The sequence below is a fragment of the Motacilla alba genome, chromosome 12 (genome assembly GCF_015832195.1).
Source record: "Motacilla alba alba isolate MOTALB_02 chromosome 12, Motacilla_alba_V1.0_pri, whole genome shotgun sequence".
In the NCBI taxonomy this organism is placed as follows: domain Eukaryota; kingdom Metazoa; phylum Chordata; class Aves; order Passeriformes; family Motacillidae; genus Motacilla; species Motacilla alba.
The window spans coordinates 6,554,328-6,573,946 of NC_052027.1; the positions used below are offsets into that span (position 1 = coordinate 6,554,328).

Genomic DNA, 19,619 nt, shown 5'->3' on the forward strand with positions numbered 1-19,619 from the left:
GAAATGCTTAGATATATAGTGACGTGTGATACTAGTGTGCTATTTGTTTTTGTTAACTAAGAGTTAACAAAAACAAATACCAAATGCCAGCTCAGAGCTACCTTTCTTTGCAATCAAGCATTTATTATTAGGTGTCAGTCTGTGAGAATAACCCTTTGTCACGAATATCTGCTAGAAAGCACAACTGCAATGCAAATTGAATTATTTAAATGTGATTTAAATCACAATTAACAAAACTGATTTAAATCAAAGTGATATAAATTGGTCCCTCCTGCTTTAAAATTAATTGAGGATGTGCTTTGAAAGCATGCTCCTATCAGTGCTCTGACTCAGTGGGTTCTCTATATCACTCAAGTTTTAATAAATCAGAGCAAGGGATAGAATTTTTATTTAGTTCAACAGTCTCGGTCTCTGAATTTAAGGCCGCTGAAGAATAGATTAACATTTATAATTGCTAGGTTGATCAGCAATGCAAATTTAAAATGGGGATTTCAAAACAAATTAACCTTTGCAGTACATCTTGTGGAGACAGACAGACAATGGTATCGTTGAAAAGGTTCCCCTCATCCTTGAAGTCACAAATCACTGTATTCTTCATGGTGCCTTGCTGCTCCACAGCCTCTGGAGTCTCAATGTCCAAAAAATAAACTGTGATAGCTGAAAGAACAACATGGGCTCTTTGAGGCTGGAAGTCCCTGCACGGGCTATCGCTGCTTTGTGTCGCTCCAGGCAGACTTGTGTATTTTGGGCTAAGATTAGGATGTTTAGGCTAGGGGTAAATGGGTTTATAATTAGATCTGTCCCAGCCCCTGACCTGTTAATTGAGGTTCATACTTCCCTCCATTTACCCTCCACCTGTAATGAGATTGTGATTTAAAGCAGTTGAGGGAAAATGGGCTTTCTGTACCCACACACTTTTCTGCTTCAATGTGCCCATCCTGTGCTCTGCTGAGAGCCTTTCTGTCCCTCTTTGAGATAGCTCATGAATAGAACAAGACACTGTATCAATAAGGTCTGGGCTGTATTTATTTATTTATTAAATTAAGAGCTTAGATTCCATCTGGAGAAAACCACCCAGCACCTCTGCATTTGCAATGTTTCTCCTCAGGCAGAAAAGCAGTCATAACTGGGGAAGATGGAGTGGATTTTGATGGCACCATACAGAGTCTGAGGAGGTCCAGGACTGTTCCTTCCATGCTGACACATCTGTGGAGCTGGGAGATGCAGACCCCTGTGGGGAGTTGTGTAGGGAAAGAGTGGGGCAGGCTAAGGATGACCATGGATGGAATGGAAAGAGTAATCACCTATGAGAGCAAACAGCTTTGGTGTCTCCTGCCCCTGGGAAATTTTTGCCAATCAATGCATCTGATGCAGGAGCTCCAAGCTTTCTGTGTGGTGGTGTCCCAAGGAGCAGAAGACAAGCTAACCCCACTTGCGGTGCAGGCATGTATGATGCGTTTCTGACATGGCTCATAGACTCCCAGAAAATTGCTGTTTTCACATCTGCAGTGCCTTGCCCAATATTTAGGTTTTCATGGGCAACCTTTCATACCTTCAATGCACATCACAGAATATGCTGATTTGGAAGGAATGCACAAGGATCATCAAGTCCAGCTCTTAGCCCTCCACAGGACACCCCAAGAGACACATCAGAGAGCTCTCAGAGTGCCTGACAGAATTGTCCAAACACTTCTTGAACTCTGCCAGGCTTGGGGCTGTGCCCACTTCCCTGGGGTGCAACCACTAATAAGTGAAGTTGAATGAGAAGAAATATTCCCTTTTTCTCATAATTTGTGTGCTTCCACAGTCCTTACCAAAACTGAGCCATTAGAAACAATTGCAGAGTATATGACCCATTAGTCTGACCCTGTGGAAAATATTAGCTTGTGCAGATGTTGATGCACATCCTTTGTGTAATGGTAGAGCTATTGTGTAACTTGCCTTTTTTTCTATGAACAAACTTACACCAGGGGAAGCTGGTAGTACTATCTTCTGATCACAGAGCTCCAGAAGGATATAAATAGGGAGTGAAGAATGAACAGTGGTATTAAAAGCTTGCTCTGAATGGATTTTTTTTTTTTTTTTGCTAAGCTTATAAATAGAAATAAAACCTAAACAACCTAAACTAAATAGACCGGAATAAACACAGAACTGTGGCAGGTATTATCATCACTGCTCACACCAGTGAATGGTTTTTTGGTTAATGAGAAAGCAAAGCCAGGAAGGAACCTTAAAGATGTCCAAGTCTGAGCAGTGGAAATGCAGAAGGTCTTTCCAGGAGGTAGAGCACAGATGAGGAGCCTAACCCCTGGTCTGGTGGAACAGGGTGTCCATGGTAGGTAGGGCTTGGTGGTGCCCACATCACACGTGGGACGTGGGGACAGCCCTCCCCTTCCTACCAGGGCCACACCAGCCTCTTCCAGCTGAGTTGCTCCTGCCTTCTGTCATCCAGAGGATGGCAAAATCCGGGTGGTAGGTGAAGAAATGCTGATGAAGGGGATATTGATGAAGCTACTGAATAGTCTGCCAAATACTTGGAATATTTTTCAAAACTTTTGGCAGTCGGAACAGGATTGCAGTCTGGAAGAAAAAGTCCTGTGTGTGTTGTTCAGTAGACGTTTCCAGCTGCTGGTAATGGTATTGGCAATAGGAGTTAATTAATAACTGGAAAGTTATTGCTTTTTAATCCATGAAAATGTTGCAACTGCCATTGACATTCAGCTAAACATGCCCTGCTTCGTATATCTCATTTTTTGTCATCTAAATAAATTGCAGCCTGTTGAAAAATCTCTTCTTTTCCCAACACTATATTATTTGCTAAACAATTTTGGGGGATTTTGAGGGGTTTTTTTTTTTATTTTTGTTTGGTTTTTTTCCCCTCTAAGAATAAAATATTGCACATGGCCCTTTTCCAAAATCAAAGCTCTTTAGTATGGTTAGCCTTTCTGGTCTATCTTATTACTGATATTTATACAGATTACTGGCAAACACAAATTTATTGCAATATTTATTGGGCTGAATTTGAGGTTACTTATAATGTGGTTAGATGGCTATTTATTAGACATGTCACAGTAGCTATTTAACACTTCTATAGCTGTCTAGCTGGAATTAGGACATAAAACAGAATTTATTGTATTTTATCCAGAAAATGTTACAGGAAGAGTAAATTCTAGGAAAGACACAACTGTCAGAATAATGAAGGGACCAGGAAGAAGAAAGTAGTTTAAAACAGCAATTCTCAGCCAAACTGAAGGAGGAAAATATTCAGGATGTGAAGAAGTCCAGGTGCAGATTTTAGGTTCTCTAAAATGCACCAGCACTCTGCCTAACAGCTGACCTTTCCCTTGTGAAGTGGACATTTTTCATTTAGAAAAGGAAATGAGAGTCATCTTCTTTGATTAGTTTTGTGCTGATTAAGTAGAGTTAAACAGTTCTATGGGACCATTTTCTCAAGGAACAATTTCATAAGAATCAAGCCTTTCACGGGCAGGTGGTACTTTGGTGTTTTTTAATGTGTTGTGTTAAGGTGGTAGTGATAGTGTATTTCACTGTGATGGATTCAAATTACTTTTTTTTTTTCCACATTAGTGTGTTTTAACTCTGCGTTTCACTGTTTTGAAAGCTTTTTGCAGCATCAGGACAAAAAGCTTTCTTTTCTATTAACATCTGTGGGGTTTGGATCTTCTTCTTATTTGAAACAGAAAATGAATGCACATGTTGAATGTCTCATGAAGAAATGGGGATGAGACTTCCCTGCAAGGAAGAGGCTGTAAGTGCAAAAGAAATTTCAAAAATACTTATGAATTTCCTTTAAAAATAGTTTCATGTAACCTATAGAAAATGTAGATTATTTAGGAAATAAGTCCCCATTTTCATATACAGACACAGACTATCTTAAAATACTTCACCAAAAGAAGTCAGTCTTTCTGTTTAACAAATAAACCCATTTCTGTGGGAGGATGTGGAGGAGGGAGGAAATGAGGCCATGGAAAGGTTTGCAGGTGTGAGGGTGAAGCTGGGCAGCCACTGCTTCCCACTGCTGGTGAAGATGGAGTGGAGGCAGGACAGAGTGAAGGGAGCAGTTCTCCTTTTCCTTGTGCCTCCTTTTGGCATTTTCTCATGGCAAAGGAGTGTTTGTGCCAGTGCCACTGCTGTGCAGAAGCAGCAGACCCCATCCCAGCCTTCACCTTTCCAGGCTAAATCAAATTGTTCACCCCAAGTCCCATGGGAATTCCCTCCCTGCATATGCCTAATTATCTCATCACAGGATGGCAGCTGTTGTGGACCAATAAATACATATTTATCCCTTGATTCTTGCAGGTGGAGAAGCTCAAATACTCCAGCCTTCAGCTACTACAGCCTTGAATGGCACAGGATGAGATGTTGAGCAACACAGAGGCAGGAGATCATGGGAGGAAAAAACCTCTTTGTCCAGATTACACCTGCATTGAGATAAGTTTTAATGATGATTTTTTAGAGTGTAGATGCCAGCTAAGTTCAAGCTAATGCTGGTGAGAAACTACAGTAGGCAATTCAAGGAGGCTATAAATTTTCCTAAATTCATTAGCTGCCTATTGAGGGTGGAAGAGAACATAACTAAAAATAATTACATATAAATTATGAAATTCAAATGGAATGTGTTACTTTGCTCACGCAAAACTTCAAGGGAGACAAATCAGAGAGGTTTATTAGCATATTCTACTTTTCTAACAAACCTTACAATGAAGGGAAAATATAATAATGTAAAGGAGTTGAAGATTCATGTTTCCATAATAGCTGTATCTGCACAATCCTACCTGTGAAATTCATTCTCTGTGGGTGGTGATGCTGCTGAATAGTTTTTTATTTCACAGCCATCTTTGTTTTTTCCCCTGTAAGTAGCTCTTTTGTTTATATCTATTAACATGCAATCCTCTCCTGCCCAGAACTTTCTTCAGCTGCATTACACCTGAGCCAGGGGTTTGGCGGGGAGCAAAGGGCAGCACGCAAAACTGATCATAAATACACTCCCAAAAAATTCATTTTTATTTGAGCTCATTCATTCTAATTGTTCTCTTGAGGCTTGATTTGGAGCACAGAGAAATCCAAAGGGGACTCACTGGGCTGTGGGTCAGGTTTTCGGGTCACCTGTACATGGCAAGTGGTGAATAATGAGCAGCACAGTGCCAGCCCCTTAGGCCTGACCCTGAGGATGGAGTAGGAATTCGGCCACGGATCTCATCAAGTGCAGTCTCAGGGATGGAGGAGAGCACTGCTTCTGCAGCAAAAGGCAGTCACAGACCTGAATGACCAGCAGGCTGCTGTGTCCCAGTAATGCAGTTGACCGTGCCCTGATTAACTGGTGCAAACTATGCCCCTGAACATTTTCTCTGTGGAATTAGTGCTTTTGTTTATGGCAATGGTCCAAGAAGTTGTTAGAGTCACTGCTGGGACTTGATATGATTACAGATACATTTCCATGTTCAACTACAAATACTGTGATGGCTGGTTTGTCCCTTCCACTAGTGTAAACAGGTTAGGATTAATACACATATTTTGCAAACCAATCTACATGCAGTAAAAACTGTTTAGGTTGGATTTTTTTTTCCTTTTTTTATTTTTTGGGGTTTTTTTTAATTGTTGTTGTTGTGGGGTTTTTGTTTTGTTTTGTTTTTTTTGGGGGGTGGAGGGTTTGGGGTTTTTTTTGTCTGTTTGGGTTTTTTTTGGGGGGGCGGCTGTTGAGGTTTTTTTTCCTAAACAGAATCCTTTAAGCCAGTTTAAAAAGTTTGTTCTTGCAGACAGAAATTCTTCTTTCCTTTAGTCTAGATTAGGCATTTGGATGGGAAATGGAATGTGGAGGTCCTGGCCCAACTTTCTGTGCAACCACATGTGAATCACTTCATGCTGTGGCCCCTTGTTGCTGTACCAAACTTTACCCTCCTTTGCTTGATTTAAAGCCTGTGGGAAGCAGTTGTCATCTTTTGTCTTTTTTAGGGACATCAGCATGTATGATGCAAGGCTGGGGATTCTGGACATCACCACAGTAATCATTATAAAGGTCTGAGAGCCTTTTGGTCAATTCCAAAACTCCCATCTCTTTCCACAATGTTAGAAACAGATCCTCGTTGAGCTGCTTTTAGCTTTTATGATCTTTGATAAAGCTTTTAGCACTTATCATCTCTGTCTCCATGGATGCCCCTTCTTGGTGTCCTGTTGCTTTCCATACATTGAGTTCTACTGTTGTCACAAATGATCTGGAAACAGCTATATAATTACAAAGTGTAACACAGATAGCTGCATGGCACAGAAAGGAGTGTTCAAGCCTGGAAATAAAGGAGTTAAAATAAAATTAATTTCTCTTACCCACTTTCCAAAGATGCCAGCCTTTCTATATAAACTCCTCTGTCATTAATCTAATAGAGCTCTACTTCGTTCATAATTTACTACACTCTTGAATAAGCCATTCTAATATTTGTGCAGGGCAAGAACATAAATCATTGTTGCCCTTCTCTACTTTTTTTTACTTATCTGGTTCTCTCAAGGTCAATAACCTACCTTACAACTTTCATCTGGTTTAACTATTCAGCTCTTGCCTTTTACACCTCTCTTCTTTGTTCACGTCCATTTGGGTATCTGCAGCTGTATCTTCTCCAGTAGCTATTGATCATGTCTCCTTGCTAAAGGTTGCTAACTTCATCAGCAGTAATGGTACAAATTACATCTGTTAGGGTTCACTCATGCCTCTCTTTTAGCAGGAGAGACTGCCTTCTGACTTTGTTGTTATTGGCCATCTTTTCTGCCTAGGATATCTAAAACTCAATGAGAAAAATTTTATGCTGGGAAATATCCTCATTCTGACACATGTAGGCTTTCAGTGCCCAGGTCATGCAGAGAAGCTAATCAATCCCCACTGACCTCCAGGAGCCTGGAATATAGCTGGGTAAGGCCCCAATCCAGCAATGCACTTAAGGATATGCTTATGTAAACATAGGATCCATCCCATTTTCAGTGCAATTTGGTGAGAAGTGCATTTCAGAGCAGAGCATCTCCAGGGATGCTCCTTTTTGCAGGGGCTGTGCAGGATGAGGCTGTACCAGTTGCCAACACGAGCACACCCCAAGGTATGTGGTGATCTTGCACAGAGCAAAGTAACTCTTTGTCTTATTTGTGGGGAGGCTGCTGAGGTGCCACTGCTTTGGAATCAGTGTGTGTTTGTGAGTGTGAGCCCTTGTCCTCTGCAGACCTGATGAGCTCTAAGGAGCTTGAGTTTCTCTTGCTGACTGTTTAAGAGAAAAATCAATTATTTAGGATTAGGCAGAATAATTGGGTGCTGCAGTTATGCCTGTTGTGTGCTGAGGGATCATCCTGTCTTCTGGCTTCATCAGATCCTTGACCCAATTGTGTTGCTGCCACAAGATTGCCAACTTGTTCCAAAAAACACAGGAGTGGAGTTTTGTCGTGGTTGTCTGCCAAGGAGTGAGGCTGGAATAGTTACCACCATGGTATAGAAGAAAACAGGGCTAGAAAGGACCTGAACAGGTCACCTCATCCACCCCCACACAAACCACTCCTGACCCATTTGTCTGAAGTGTTTTTTTAACCCTGTCAGCCGTGGAGATCCCCCAGCCTGCCCAGGCAGTCCCCTCCAGTGCCCAGTGACCCTTGCAGCAGGAAAGTTATTCTAGTTCTGAACTCAGGTCTCCCTGGCTGCATTTAAACCCATTACTTTTTTTTTGTGCTTTCCCTGTGGATGTGGATAACAATTTATTGCCTTCTTCTTTGCATAAGCCATTTGTATAATTGAAGACTGTTATCATGTCTCCTCTCTGTCTTCCCTGCTCTAGACTAAATAGCCCAGATAGGATGAAAGCTGGAATGGGGTGTCAGGGAGAAGGAGTTAGAGGAAGAAATCAGAGAGGGATTAATCCTGCTTTCAGTCCCTGTAGAAACAGACTGTGCCTTCTGAAGGATGGGGATGTGGGAGAGGGAAACAGGATTCTCCGTGCTGCTGCCTCACTAATGCAGCTCTGGGAAATGTGTATCTGATTGATGGGTCACTGCCTCACAGACTGAGGAAGAGGGGCTTGGACTGACTGACTGCTGAGCTGTGACCCTGCTCTCCAGCCTCTGTGCTTGGAAATGAAGGCTTTAATTTCTTACACTGGTGAGGAACATTTCCAGCTCACACGTCAGCTCCTGTGAGATGTATCTGGTTGAGCTTCTGGGCATCCCAAGAGCTGCTTCCAGGTGCTGTGTGTGTTATACAATCAGACAACATGATGATGTAGAGCCACCACCATCCAGACTGCCCATCACGAGCCCTGCCAGGGAGCAGGAGTCCTCTCCTCTGATGGCAAAACCTTGTTTCTGCTGCCCTGACCTCAGCTCTGTGCTTCCCACCCATGGCCAGCATAGGAAGCCACTCACCACACACGCTGCCTACATGTGTTTCAACTGCCTACATGTTCACAGCTTGATTGCTGTTCATAAAACCAGCACGTGGAACAGGCAAACTCTGTCTGCTCCAGAAAGCCCTGGGGTGTATTATGTCAATGTCACACACATCAGGAAAGTACAGTGAGCGCCCAGAGTGACTTCTCGTGCTCAGAACCCTTTTCCATTATTCACATCTGCTGTCAGACCTGCAGTAAGTGTGCAACCATTGCTGTCACAACCTGAAACAAAAATACCTCCCAGCCTGGAGACTTCCAAAAGCACAAGGTGGGGGAAAGAATGTTTCCTTGCTACTTAATGCTCCCAAACAGCTTTTGGTGACAGTTGTGCCTTGCTCCAAGGACAGCACGTAAGGTGGAGCTGTTTTCCCTAGGCTCCTGGTGACATGGGATCACAGGATTATTTACATCAGAAAAGGGCTGGCCTTGAAGAAAGCAAAATATGAGATGCTGTATGAAACACCAAGACAGTTCATTGCATTTCAAGAGCACTGCAGCCTAACTCCAGCACTCCAGCACTCCCAGCCTCTCTTCCTCCCCCACTGGCTCATCAGTCAGCTGTTAAGACTTTCCAGTTCAATTTCACAGTTAAAAAAATCTTGACAAATTGCAATCCAATTGTTTGGTTAGGGTTTTTGGGTTTTTTTGTTTAATTTTTTTCTCTCCCTTTCCCCCACCCTTCCTTCTCAGAGTGACTTTGAAGATGACATTTGTATTTCTGAATTAAAACCACATTTGCCCAATACTGCAGAGGGGGGAGGCAGGGGCAGAAGAGAGGAAAAAAAGCTTTTGTTCTCCTCCTCACAGTGACCCCTCACCTGCCAGGGCCAAGCTCCACAATAATTTCTAACAGCTGAGGTTAGTCAGGGACACCTAATCCCAGAAAGCTGGCTCTGAATTCCAGCACCAGCACACAGTGTTGGAGTTCCATCCCCAGCCATTTACATCCAATTCTCCCAAACCTCTGAGGTGTGAGGATATGTACAGGTGTGTGCTGATTTATTCAGAAATAATTTTTTTTCATAAATCTGAGCCCAAATGGCATCAGCAGCAGTGACAATATTTTTTTTAAAGCCAAGCAAGCTCAGGAACTGTTTTGAGGATGTCCTGGGATCTTTTGAGCATACCCCAAACAGCAGTGTCTATAGAATGCACAAGAATTGTGATTCTCAGCCAAAGGGAGGGCTGAGTCCCCATTCCCTGATTTCCTGTAATGGAAAATGTGTGCTCAGTGCAAATGGAACTGAAAGCATCTTGCTGAGTGTGCTGAGACCTGTCCTGTGTGTCTCCAGAAGGGGCTAAGGAGCATCCTGGCAGCACAACACAGAGAAACCTCCCAGGGTTCAGCTGATGGGAGGATGTGACAGCAACGGGCTCACTCTGAAAGGAATGCACCTTCCCAGGCGTGAACAGGGATCAGATGAGATGTGGTGGGTAAAATTACAGTTTTTTCTTCTTTGGAGTCAGTCAGAAGGAATAATGGGTTATTTTTCTCAGGAGAGTTTTAATTTTTTTGAAGATAGTCCCCTGCTTGACCCTAAGTATCGGTGACCCAAGGATGAAACTCCAGTTCTGTTGCATCTCTTCCCACAAAGGAAATTTCCAGCAACTTTTCTCTTTGTGGTGTTTGCTTTAAGACCATTCTCTTTTCATTAAGAAAAAAACTTTGGTTTTGCTGTTTAGCCAGTTGAAATGAGTAATGAAAATGTTATTTACATGGGACAAATGAAATGTTTTCTTTGAAATTATTTCATCTTACTAATTGATTACAATGGGACTGCTTGGATGTGTGTAGCATACAGCATCCAGTCCCTCTCTTGGAGCAGGTCCTCAGCCAACCCGATATAAACCAGCCCATGGGAGAAAACAAGAGTAAGAGGTGTCAGGTATTTAAGGCTGACCATCCCATGAATCCAGTTCAGTCTCCACAAGGAAACAATTAGACTGTCTGTAAAGATGTCCTAAAAATATTGGAAGTTTCTGTGGAAGATGAAACACTAGAGAATACTGATAATTAAAAACACAGACTAGAAATAAAAAAATTATCTAGAGAAAACTCCTCCAAGGAATAGGTATTTTCTCTTGTTCAGTGCAGACAACCACTGAGATCCTGCTAGCATGGGAAGTACTTGCTAGTGATGAAAAGTACTAATATAAATCCATAGTATGTCTAAATTTAAATCAGAAAGGGAAAAATTAATATAAAGGATTTAAGTGTTACAGCACAATTCCCTCAAGAAGAAAAAGAATCTCATATTTGGAACTGATTTAAGTATAATAATCTTCAAATATTCATGGCTGAAAATGTTTCCTAAATGCAGTTTCCAAAATGTTGCGAGACAACAACTGTGTCCTGAGCTGATTTCAAAACCATGGAAAATAATATTGTTTCACATAAACACAGAAGAAAATGTGATATCAACAGAAATTAAGGGGGGAAAAAATTGTCCAAGTCTGTGTGTCAAGATTGGTGAAAAACAGAGAGAAAAGGCTTTAGCAGGAAAGCTGGGAAAGCCAGCATGGAGAGGCAATGTCATTCCCAGCTCACCAACACATCCATGTGATTTGTGTGGTTAAGATCTATTCCCCCTTGGCTCCAGCAGCCACTCTCAATGCTGCCTGCTGCCAAGAAGTAGGTCAGAAACCTATTTTTGTCCTTATTCTTCTGTGGCCATGTCGTGGTCCCTGCACCAGTGAGGAGGAGGGAAGGTGTGGCTGCAGCCCAGGGTCTGTCCTGGGCTGGGCTGGGCTGGGCAGCCCTGGGCCCCAGCTCCCCCTGTGCTCCCAGACTAGAGAGAATGATCCCTCCAACAGCAGGGATTGCCTCTGGGAGTGCCCACCTCTCTGCTTGCTGGGGAAGGATTTTAAGGGAATTAGAGACTTAGTCTGTGGTTGAATGCCTAAACTGAACAGGATGAATCTGAGCCAAAACACATGTGAAGTGCCAGCCCCATCCAGTGATGCTGCACCCAAGCAGTGCAGGAGGTTTTGTGTTAACTCAGGTCTTGGTGGTCTGGCTCAGAGGGGCCTTGCACACCCTCATGCTGATGTGGCTGAGGTGGGGATGGAGGGGACTCAGGCTGAAGCAGGAAGCTGAGGATGAAGCAGAAGGAATTGTGTTGTGACAGAACATTTAGTGCTATGGAGCTAAAAGCTGCCTGCTTTTCCTGCTGTCCCCCAGGGCTAGTGATTTTATCACTTCTGCTTCTTAACATCCTTCTTTTCTTTCCATATATCAGCTGCCCTTTGCCCCCCCGGTCCCCTCCTCTAAATTTATCAAGTTGATTAACATAATTCAATAAAATTTGGTAATTGTTTTGAACTTCTACTTCCCTTTGAAGCTAGCTAGAAGACATGTCAGGAAGCTGCTCTGATTCTCCCACAATATAATCTAGAAATTATAAAAACTACAATAACCTGAAGATACTGTCTCTCCTTATGGAGTTGCCTTATTTGTATATCCGTGTCGTAAGTGCCAAAATCTGCTTGTTCCTCACTCCTCTCTTGTCAATGGCAGGCAAAGACTGCTGGGGACAATGGTTTTGCCACCCTGGTGTCCTGTGACCTTTGGAGGATGAGTGATCCATCTCCCTGTGGGAGATTTGGTGTTTTGCCACTGGTCAACAAAATGCTGTCCTCAAGTGAGTAGTTTTACAAGTGGCAGACACAGTCAATGCTGCTGCCTCAGGGCCTGGCACAGCCCCAAAACTCAAGGGTTTGTCAGCACTGAGGTGATTGCAGGAGAGGCCAAGCAGGAGCTTTAATTCTGATGTGTCCCTCTCGTGACATTTCCTTAAAATATCTGCAGCTTTCAGTCCAGTGCTGCACTACTTCATCTCAGCCAATTGTGTTCCCTCTGACATGAAACAAACTGCAAAGCAGTTGTCTCATCATTCTGCCTCTAGCAGGTCTTGAGTCCAGCTTTTCAAACTGATTTTTCCCTTTTCACAGTGCACCTGTCAAGATCCACTCTGGAACAGAAGATCAGAGCAAACGGGGGCTGAGGAGAACAAAAGCTGCCCCAAACCTTTGACCTAAATTTAACATAAAGCCAAATGAAACCTTAGAGGTTTGTAAATGTTCATGAAACATTTCCACCTCCTGCTCCTCTCTCCTTTATCTTTGGTTTCTTTATACTTCTACATTTAACTGTTTCTAATTGAAAGTCTAATGTAAAGCTCTCCTGAATTAATGGAAAGGCTCTCACTGATTTTAGTGCCTTCTGATTCAGCCTCCCAAAGAAAGGAAATAATTTATTTAATGAAAGTGTCTTTAAACTTAAGAGAAAAGAAAGCCTGAAAAGAGATAAGGAAAAGCAGAGATCAAATGCAATTTTCCAGTTAGCAGTACACGTCCTTGATGTGAACCCCGCCCATAAAATTGCTATGGATACTGTTATCCCAGGGAAAAAACATCACTGAGCAGAAACAGAGAATTTCTGAGACAATGGTGAATTGGTTTAATAAGCTTTAATGTCTTCTTATAAGAATGGCAAAATTTCAAGTTTTTTGCAACCAGGTTGTGCTTTAAAAGCTAACTGCTGGTAATCAGCTGGCATTTGTCACCTGAAACTTCTGTTTGTATATGTGAGAGTTTCCTTTGTACCAATATTGCAAAAATGAAACACATGAGAACTTTATTAGTAATATAACTCTGCTACTCATACAATACTTAGCTTGCTAGGTGACTCTTTTGAGAAGGAGGCAATGATAGCTTATGGGGCTTAGTTACTCCTAAATTTCCCTAAACAGTGCATTAAATGGTTAGAATAAGCATGTTCTTGGCCAAGTTATATTCAGGATTCACAGACAAGGGCCTTGAGGAAGCCTGGTGAGACTAGCCCAAACAAAAATTAAGATGTGGCTGATGTTGAAATGTTCTTACACTGTCTTTTGGCAGTGACAGGTCCTGATGGATTGCTGTTGCCAGTTCAGAGCTTGGTCTCTGTAGTACTGACCTGCCTTGAGCTGCTGTTTTGCTCTTACAAATTTAGTGTTTTCTGGGTGCACACTGGTGTGGCTGCATGTTTTACTCGTGAGCACATGCACAGCTTATCTAGGGAACTATTCCCCAATATCTGTGTAACAGACAGTTTTGGTGTTCACAGTCACAGGGCAGATGCACACAGAACACGTGCTCCAGAGGCTGCTACTTGGTGCTAATGGGAAGCACAGATGTGCAAAGTGGCCCTAGAATGATGTTGTTAATAACCAGCGCTGCTTGTTCATAATGTGCCTATAAGTAAGCATTATTTTAATATTATTCATATGCAAATTTTACACTGCATAGGGTTTTTTCATCCTCTCATTTTCTTTTTGTCTCCTATTTGTGTTTTTTCCCCTTACTCCTCCAAGATTTTCTGCTTCTGAGCTCCTCTGAAATCCTCCCCAGTGTCAAGGCTGGACCGAATGGTGTGTGCCAGCAGTGCATGTCCCTGTCCCAGTGCCTGACTGCAGTGATGGCACCTTGTTCAGACACCCCTGAAATGCCTTCAGAGTTCCTGCTGTGTGCCTTTGTCTTTGGAGGTTTGGATAGTTCGGTCCATGCACTGACCAGTATTCAACTGCTGAAAGAAAATAAGGACTGTGACAAAAGGGTCTGGCTGAGCTCCATGGACCATCCAGAGTAGGGACAGCAGTGGTGGAGTGAATCCACTGGACAGAGAAATCAGACAGAAGAAATGATCCTATTTGCTTATTTCAGCCCAAGTTAGAAGGGAAAAGTTCTATGTGTTGGCCTAGTGACAAATCTATTTTGACTGTCAAAACTTAGAAAACTTTTATTTTTCTCACAACTTCTCTGGGATCCAGTGGTGTGGGTTTTGTAAATCCTTCATCTATCTGTTTCTAGAAACATACAGAGCATGAATTACTGGAAATGAAGCAAAATCTACCAGACATAAACTCAGCCCATCCTCTATAGCTCATATTCTCTGAAGACTCATTTGTCCTTTTCCTCTTTTCAGGTATTTCCTCTCTTCTCTCTGGTCTGTTCTTGTTATTTGTTTCATCAGCCATTTGTTATACAACTCTTGGCAAAATATCAGGGAAATCTTCCTGACTGTGAACAGGGAAGTGCTTTCTTAAGGGAACAACAACAGTTTCTTTACTTGGGCGAGCAGAAAACAAGTCAAGCCCAAGTATTGTCTTTGCTGAGACAAATTTCATGAGGACAGTGATGTGCTTTGTTGGACTCAGTGGTGCAGCTGATCAAGCTTGTCCTCTTGGGATTTTCTTTGGATTTTTAAAGGGTTTAAGGTGTTATTTCTCCATGTGAAACTTGCCTCACTGCTGTGCCAGGGGCCAAGTAGGCAGTGAGGGAGGGATGGACTCAGCTTGTGTCTGGTGGGAGCTGAGCTCCCTGTGTGTGGCTCCACGGGGGTGGTGGGTCTTCTCATCTAGGGGTGGCGATGCCTTTCTGGCCACAGGCACCCCAGCAGTCATTAAAACAAGCAAACTGCATGCTTTCATCTCTCCTGGGTCCACAGCTTCCTCCTCTCAGATGAGATGGCCTTAGACCCAGTCTGAGCCTCAATAAACTTTTCACTTTTGCAGTTTCACCCAAGGCTTGACTTTGCACTGGGATTATCCTGAGATTCGTCTGCTTCAGGTCAGCTGGGTTCCTCTCTGTCTCCTCTCCAGCTAAAAGATTATAGCAGAGCTGCACAAGCATGTCCTAAACTCAGAGCAAACTGAAGGAAAGGCAGCTCCAGCTGCAGCTCACAGCCTGCCAGAGAGACTCCCCTGGCAGGTCTCCGACGAGCCTGTTACTACAAGTTCACTCCAAGCGGCAATTCCGGACAAAGCAGAACTTTGCATGAAGTTCATATTAGTTCATATTAGCTCACGCTGCCAGCAATTCAGTAGCTCCTTCTCAGTGCTTGAATCTCAGTTGAAAGATTTATGTGGGCTTGCCATGCAGCCTCTCTGAGGAAGTCATGAAGGTGGGCATGCATTTAGTTTTCCCAAATATCATGGAGCAAGTGAGTTGTGTAATATCTTCTGGAAGGACTGAAGATTTTAAGTCCTAATACAGAGCTGTCATCTCTGCAAGATGTAATAGCACCTAGATTAACTTCCAAAGCAGGAAAGGACACAGTAGAAGTAGTTTTATGTAGTAATTTTTATTTCCATTCACTGAATAAGTGAGGTCTTACATCTATTGAATAACCCAATATTTATAAAGCTTTTCTGTTAAAAGAGTTTCTAATGCTTTGACTGCATGCATTAAAACTCATTTTGTGTGTTTTAAATGAATTATAACCTATTCAAAAGCACTTCCTCACCCTAAAGCACTCTGTGCCTTATGTCTCTGTAATACCTTCAGCTGCTACAGAGATCTCACAAAGATGAGGATGTTCATGATAAATAGATTTGAGGGGTTTTTTTAACGTTCACTTCATTTTGTACATTTTCCAAAAGATTTAAAAAAAAATAAATCCATGTTATTCAAATTTTGGAGAAGGGTTGGTTGAAAAATCTCTAATTTAGTTCCTTTTGAGTCACATTTCAGTGATGGTTTTTAATGAATATGCACATATTAGCCACATAGCTAACATTTTCTGTCCTCTTCTGACGTATTGTAGGTTAACAAGGACAAATTATTGTCTCACCCCTTGTGAACACTCTGTGATCTCTGCTAAGTCTAATGAGCCAAACCCAGGCCTCAACTGGACCTGGAGTGAGGCAGTGGCTTCTCAGCTCCCAGCAATTACAGCAGTGCAAAAGGCAGTTCTGTACCCGGTGACCTGCTCTGGTACCTGCTCACACACTGCTGGGGATGCATCCTCAGCTCCTGGAGCAAAGCCCACTTCCATCCTGCTGGAAAGAGCTTTGCAAAGAGGAAGCAAAACCCTGCCCAGTGCTGTGAAGAACAGACAGAGGCTTTTTGGGGGTGTCTGTGGGAAGGGGAGCTTGCTATCCCCAGGAATGGGAGGCACGTCCGCAGTGGGAGGCAGCGCTCACAGGGCTCCCCACTCTCACCATTGAGCATTGTTCAGAACAAACATAGATGCTGCGTATGGATGCAAAGCTTGATCTGTGGTTTTTACACCCACCACATTTCTTGGAGTTGACAATTCTAAAACTTTGGGACTTTTCATCTCCAGGCTGTTGTTTTCTTCGGGGTTTTTTCTTCATTTCATAGGAAGCTAGCATGCAAACAAACCAACCCACGCTTTGGCCTAAGCAGCTGTGTAATGCTGTCCTCCCCTCAAAAGTGTACAAATCTGCAGTGGGGACACAAGTTGGGTTGGTATAACACAGTACAGCTGCACCGTGACATTGCTTGGGTGGATGCTGAGAAATCTATAGGAATTCCCTGGGGAAACGTGGAGTTGGGGGGAAAAAAAAGCCTGCTTTACCCACTGTTCCACTTTGCTGGAAAATCCACTGCCCAACAGTGAGAATAGAGTGATTTATTTTTCAGAAATGCCTTGGGCCAGCTGTGACTGAATGGTTGTTTCTTGCTCCTTATAGTTCCCAAAATGTTCAGGGCATTTTCCAGGTGGAAGTTAGAGCTAAAGAGACACAGAAGAAAGAAGGAGAAGATTCAACTCAGCAGTTGTTTAGTATGAATGGAATCTCATTCATTCTAAAATTCCAGCCCTTTCTGATGACTTCACAGTTTTAAAGAAAAGAATATTTTTGAGCTCTCCTGGGCTTGCTGAAAAGCTCCTTGTTCCTCCTGCTCTGTGGCAGAAGATGCTGCATTAGGATTTGTACAAGGCATTGACACAAGGTATGTAATGCCCATCTCTGAAAATAAAACCAATATTTTCTCTGAGGAAGGAAAAAGGATGGGCCAGTTACCCTTTCTCTGGGAATTTCCAGCTAAAGGGAGTAGTTATGTACTTCAATTCATTGGTGAGTGGGAAGCAATGTGGATTTTTGGATCCTCTTGTTGGGCATGGAGCGAGATGTGAAGATGGCATGGCTGCTGTCACCTTGTGCTCTGCCATCATCAGGCGTGTGGCTTTGGCAGGCATCGTGAATCAAAACCCTGAGGGGTCTTTTCAAACCCTAATGCACCCTGACCTACCACAGTCCTCTCAAAGCTGTCCCTTCCTCCTTTACCAGCCAGAATGGTGGATTTGAGTACACAAAGAAATGAAATCAGACAGAACTGGCTGGAAAATAACCTGTAGCCCCAGGTGGGTGTTGATGGACATTCTCCATTGGCTGAAAGTTTCCTATCTTGTTTCAAGGACACTTTTATTTTTAAATCTCTTTTCCATTGGACACGTACATGTGAAGTCAGGTAGCAGATACAGAGGCTGGCTCAAGAATAGCCACAAGCTGCCTGATTTCTATTGTATACCATAATTACAGTAGCATACACTTTGGACTGACAGCAATTCTCAGCAACAGAGTACTTTAGAAATATTAATCTCACATCAGCTATTTGTGTTGAATATTGGCTTATTCAGCAGGTGATGTGAGCCAATATTATCATACTTTATTATAGACAGCAAAACAGAGAGAAAGAAAGATTTAGTGACTCACCTAAGGTCAAGCAGTATGTCCAAGAGAAAACCTAGTTAGGCTTGGGGATTACTGCCTCCCAGTGATCAAGAAATATCTGCAATATTTCTGAGAAGCTAGCATATATACATCTACAATAAATTAGAAATTCTACTGCCTTAGGTTAGTCCTTCACTAGTATGAGGGACATTTTCATTGCATGGTATTGGAAAAGCCAACAGACTTGGTGCTTTAGACAGCAACAGCCAGATCCTCCAAAATGTCACCGTGTTCCTCCATGTGCAAGTCCCACAAACTGCAGTTTCTTAAAGGAGAGCTGAATCTTCAGCTGGTGATTAATATAACCTGTGATTAGCTTGTGATTTGGCAAAAATGGCCAAAGGTTTGACTCATTTAATCTTGTCTTCTCACTATTCAGCATTTCCCATTCCGTGAGCTGAGAGGGACTCGTGCAGATGGGACTGTTCCCCAGCTAGGGGGATGGGCTACATGATGAGCAACAGGAGTTCTGTGCCCAGGCAACTCGTACAACATCAATCTCAAAGTAACAGCATCTCTTAAATTGAACACTGATGTTGTAGGGATTTTAGGAAACTAATTATCCCATGAGCAGTTGAGTAAACTTCAGAAGAAAAAGGTTTACATTGAGAAATTGGCTAATAATAGGGATAAGATAATTATACATAGGGAGGAAAAAAAGCCAAACCTTTTGTTCCTGGACTTTCTTCTCTTACATCACATTATGGATGCCATTCAAGGAAACAAGCTCTGCAGAATAATTCTAAGTATTAACTAATCATGTTCCAACAAAAATGAGCAGGGTCTCAGATTTTACTTGGCTTGGATGTCTAAAGGCGAATTATAAGTTACGTAATAAAACAACAGAATCATTCAACATTGATTTACTTGTTTGTTTTGCTATAAGAAATGAAATTTTTATTGGAACGAAATTAAACAAAGGTTTATGTGCTTGTGTTCCCCATAGACTTTTATACTGTACTAATATAGTAATATTCATAAATCATATCAGAGTTTTCAAATTTCCTCAGCAGTGACCTAGACAACAAATGCTTAACAACTTGCTGAGAGACTTTGAAATTAAATTCAGCTGTAATATCATCATAACTAATTTATGGCAAGTTTGGTTGCTACAAAGATACACTTAAAGAAACTGAAGTACATGGTGAGGATGAGATAAAACATGGGTTTAGTATCATGTAGTTATTCCACTAGAAAGATTTATTCTACATTTCATTACTTTACTGAACATGGCAAACCAGTCTGTTCCTTGGGAGGGAGGAAATCTTAGATAATTAAACATGTAAATACTAGGCCTTCAACCAAGTAAAACATGGAATGTACTAGATAAGAAATTAAACCTTTATAGCTATTGGAGGAGTCTTGTCCTTGACATTTGTTAATGTGAACATTCATGTAGACACATGGACTCTATATTAATGTGTATCTATAAATATGTACATGCTTATACATGAATACAGGCTCCACTTCACAACAGGCACAATAGTAAAATATTATTTAGGGTAACGCAGACATTATCTGGTGCAATTAGAATCATGTTTCTGAATTGCCCAACATCCCTTAAGCTCATTTCTGTCCCACTGCAACTTTTGAACTTCCTGCAAGGCTCATTATGGCAAATTGAGATTGATGACAAAGTGCAGCATTTTTAAATTATTAGTAACAG

At 42.2% G+C, this 19,619-nt stretch overlaps 2 long non-coding RNA genes across 11 annotated transcripts in view; both read left to right on the forward strand.

Annotated features, from left to right (window-relative positions):
* The window catches only part of LOC119706053, a 77,489-nt gene extending 71,863 nt beyond the window's left edge, over positions 1-5,626 (forward strand). For all 7 annotated transcript variants that reach the window (XR_005258384.1, XR_005258390.1, XR_005258388.1 and 4 more), the window contains 2 exons: positions 3,702-3,769; positions 4,321-5,626. This is a non-coding gene — a long non-coding RNA (uncharacterized LOC119706053). The remainder of the gene's footprint in view (positions 1-3,701; positions 3,770-4,320) is intronic.
* Positions 5,627-5,695: 69 nt separating this feature from the next.
* LOC119706226 lies at positions 5,696-18,888 on the forward strand. 4 transcript variants are annotated; one of them, XR_005258452.1, is made up of 6 exons: positions 5,696-6,919; positions 7,050-7,100; positions 9,725-9,862; positions 11,950-12,073; positions 12,384-12,501; positions 13,787-18,888. It is a non-coding gene; the product is annotated as an uncharacterized LOC119706226 (long non-coding RNA). The 4 variants fall into 4 exon arrangements; XR_005258453.1 differs by having other exon boundaries at positions 5,696-6,037; positions 6,784-7,100; XR_005258450.1 differs by having other exon boundaries at positions 5,696-7,100.
* The last annotated feature ends 731 nt before the right edge of the window (positions 18,889-19,619 follow it).